This window comes from Micromys minutus (assembly GCF_963924665.1).
Source record: "Micromys minutus genome assembly, chromosome: 1".
Taxonomy (NCBI): Eukaryota; Metazoa; Chordata; class Mammalia; order Rodentia; family Muridae; genus Micromys; species Micromys minutus.
In genome coordinates, this window is record NC_137969.1 from 213,185,348 (window position 1) to 213,189,626 (window position 4,279).

Below are 4,279 nucleotides of genomic sequence, written 5' to 3' on the forward strand. Positions count from 1 at the left end.
ATTCTTGATCTTAGAGAATAAGCCACTAGTGTTCTGTTCAGGAAATTTTTCCCTGTACCTACGTGTTTTAGGCCTTTCTCTACTTTCTCTTCTATTAGTTTCTGTGTATCCAGTTTTATATGGAGGTCCTTGGTGCACTTGGATTTGAACTTTGTACAAGGTGATTAGAATGGTACAAATTGTATTCTTCTACATGCTGACCTCCAGTTGGACTAGCATCATATGCTGCTGCCTTTGTTCCATTGAATGTTTTCAGCTTCTTTGTCAAAGATCAAGTGAGCATAGTTGGGTGGGTTTCTTTCCAGGTCTTTAATTCTGTTTCACTAATATACCTGCCTGTCTCTGTACCAATACCATGTAGGTTTTAATCATAATTGATATGTAATACAGCTAGAGGTCAGGGATGGTGATTTACCCAGAAGTTCTTTTAGTGTTGAGAATAGTTTTTTACATCCTAGATTTTTTATTATTCCAAATGAACAATAAAATTTGTCCTGATAACTATGATGAGTTGAGTTGGAATGGTGAGGGGATTGCAATGAATCTGTAGATTGCTTTCTACAAAATGGCCATTTTTACTATATAAATTCTGCCAATCCATGACCTTTGGAAATTTTTACATCTTTTGAGATCTTCTCAATTTATTTTTAGAAGATTTGAAGTTTGTGTCATACAGATCTTACATCTCCTTGGTTAGAGTCACACCAATACATTTTATATTGTTTGTGACTATTGTGAAAAGTGTCCTTTCCCTAATTTCTTTCTAAACCTGTTTTAATCTCTTAAGTAGGGGAAGGTTCTGATTTGTTCGAGTTAATTTTATATACATCCACCTTGCTGAAGTTGTTTATTAGCTGTAGGAGTTCTCTGGTGAAATTTTTGGGGTCACTTATATATACTATTATATCATCTTCAAATATTGATATTTTGACTTCTTTCTTTCTGATTTGTATCCCTATGACCTCTTTTTTGTATCTAATTTTTTGGATAGTATGTCCAGTACGATATGTACTAAGTAGGAAGAGAATGGGAAGCTTTGTCTAGTCCCTGATTTTAGTGGGATTTCTTCAAGTTTCTCTCCATTTAGTTTGATGTTGTTCCTGGTTTGATGTATATTGCTTTTACCATGTTTAGGAATAGGCCTTGAATTCCTGATTTTTTCAAGACTTAATATGAAGGGGTGTTGAATGTTGTCAAATACTTTCTCACCATATAATGAGATGATCATGTGGTTTTTGTTTTTGAGTTTGTTTATATAGTACATTGATGAATATTCATATGTTGATTTATTCCTACCTCCCTGGAATAACGCCTACTTGGTCATTATGGATGATATTTTTGATGAGTTTTTCAATTTAGGCCTCAACAGATACAAGAAGATTCAAATAATCATATGCATACTATCAGATCACCATGGACTAGGTTTGTCTTCAATAAGAACAAGAAGAAAGATAAAAACAGCAAGAGTGCCACATACACATGGATGCTGAACAATGTTCTAGTCAATGATAACTTGGTCAAGGAATAAATAAAGGAAAAAAAATAAAGACCTTTTAGAATTTAATAAAAAAGAAGGTCTAACATACCCAAATTTATGGGACACAATTAAAGCAGTGCTAAGAGGAAAACTCATGGCTGTGAGCGCCTCCAAAAAGAAACTGTAGAGAACATCCACTAGCAGCTTGACAGCACACCTGAAAGCTCTAGAACAAAAAGAATCAAATACAGCCAAGAGGTATAGAAGTCGGAAAATAATCAAACTCATGGCTTAAATCAACCAAGTAGAGTCACAAAGAACTATACAAAGAAGCAATAAAACCAGAAGCTGATTCTTTGAAAGAATCACCAAGATAGATAAACCCCTAGCCATAATAATCAGAGGGAATGGTATCCAATTCAATAAAATCAAAAATTAAAAGGGAGACATAACAGCAGATACAGAGGAAGTTAAAAAAATTATCAGATTCTACTACAAAAGACTATACTCAACAAAACTGGAAAATATTGAGGAAATGGACAATTTTCTAGACAGATACTAGGTACCAAAGTTAAATCAGGAACAGATAAAACATCTAAACAGTGCCATAACTACTAAAGACATAGAAATAGTTATTAAAAGTCTCCTATCCCCCCACAAAAAAGTCTAGGGTAAGAAGAATTCAGTACAGAAGGGATACTACTCAACTCATTTTATGAAGCCACAATTACACTTATACCCAAACCACATAATGACCCAACAAAGAAAGAGTACTTCAGACCAATATCACTCATGAATCTCGATTCAAATATATTTAATAATTCTCACAAAATTATTCCTCTTTATTTTGAAAAATGAACACCAGAATGCCAATCAACATGCCTATTTATTTTGAATATTTTTCTTCAGACAATTGACTAGAAATAATTAACAGGAGAGGGAATAAGATAAATGACCATTAAACAGAGATGAAGAAATCATAGCCTCTCTTATTCCTCCTCATCCATGGCCCATGGTATTTTCTGTCCAACTTTCTTTCTTTTTTTTTTTGTCGGACAACTGTTTATTGTGTAATTCTGCCCAACCACAGCAGGCCAAGAGTTTAGCAGATTCTCTACCCACTTGTGTTATGGATTTTCATCTGTATTACTGAACAACAAAAATAGTTATATTATGTCAAGCTTTCCCCCGGTTCATTTTTAAGGAGCAGCTTAATGATTCTGGGTTGGGGCTGGCTTGTTAGAATAACACAGAGAACAGAGGGTAAACTAAACAGTGACATTTAACACCAAAGGTGGCACCCGGTGACATCAGGAGAGTAACAAGTCATCATTAACTTGTGTCATTTGCTTTCCTTTAGAACATAACTCAAAGCCATTGAACTTGAAGTATATACACAATACATATTCAACTTTAAGCAAAATACTTTCCATAATATTACATTTTTTAGAATTGAAACAGTATCTGTGCTTTTTTGTATTTGATTCAGTGTAATTAAAAGGGAACATTCAACTTGGGGCAGGGTGGGAGAGTCATGCTGAAATAAAGCTCCAAAGTTCAAATGTCTTCCTCTCTCTTTGTATTTGCCAGAGATCTACCATGTCCCGAGAGGATTCACCATGAGAAAATACCAGTCACAGGCTTGGGAGGAATGAGAGCAAACCAGGTGGTGACATTTCATCTTTGTTTTCAAATAAGTGGTCTTAATTTTCTTCTTATAGAAAACTCTTAAGTCAGTTTATTATAAATATATCTAAACCATTTTTTGCAGCTTTTAGATAAAGTGTAGCACTTTGTTTATACAGAGTCCTTGAGAAGGGTCAGAAGAGATCATCTGATCTTCAGCCGTGACATCATCCATTCAAGTCCTTGGCATAACCCCTCGCCAGTAAGAGCACAGTATGCTTGGATATGCCATTGGTGGTCTTTTATAGAAGTGAGCTTCAAAAACTGGGAGATTTCTGCTACTGTCATGCATTCTTTAACATCTTGTTTATTAGCAAAAATCAGCAACCCAGCTTTTCTTAGGTCCTCGTGGGCTAGCATTTTGTAGAGCTCTTCTCTAGTTACAGAAATTCTCTCTCTGCCTGTGCTGTCCACAACAACTATTACAAACTCTGTGTTAGTGTAGTAAGTGTTCCAGGAAGAACGAAGTAATTCTTGGCCACCAATGTCCCACATCAGGAAACGTGTATTATTAACTACAATCTCTTCCACATTGCTTCCTATTGTAGGAGATGTATGTACAACTTCATTCATGGAAAACTGATAAAGGATGGTAGTCTTCCCAGCATTGTCCAGCCCAACAATAATAACTTTGTGCTCCTGGTGATTGTCCGGGTGAAGAGAATTCCCATCCGCGGGCAGTGGAGCCCTCCAGCCGCCCGGGCTCAGGCTGCGGGGCAGAAAGACATGCCCGGGCCCACGCCTCTGCTCCCGCGCCGGCCTGGCCTCGAGCCCGCTTCCAGGGACCCGCGGGGAGGCCGCCTAGCCAGGCGCGTGGCCCCACCGCTACCACCGCTGTGCTCCCCTGGCTCGCGGACACTGCGTTGTCTGCTTGAGCCGCGCGGGCCACCGTCCTCTGTCCAACTTTCTTGATAAGGTAAAATAGTGGAGTAAAATGAAAGTAATTCAGAAAAGAAAATCATAAAGAAAATTATTATTTTTATTAATTCATGGTAATTTAATCCAATATTCTTAAGCACAATTAAAATATACAAAGAATAATTTCTATCAATATTACATTTAACACTAAAGAATAAAAGAATACTGTATATGATTCTATTAATAAAGAAAATGTCA

The 4,279-nt window shown here is 36.7% G+C and overlaps 1 pseudogene across 1 annotated transcript; it reads right to left on the minus strand.

Moving 5' to 3' along the window:
• Positions 1–3,307: 3,307 nt before the first annotated feature.
• Positions 3,308–3,834, minus strand: LOC308430587 (ADP-ribosylation factor-like protein 5A; annotated as a pseudogene). The gene has a single exon. The product of its transcript is annotated as an ADP-ribosylation factor-like protein 5A (transcript).
• Between the last annotated feature and the right edge of the window lie 445 nt (positions 3,835–4,279).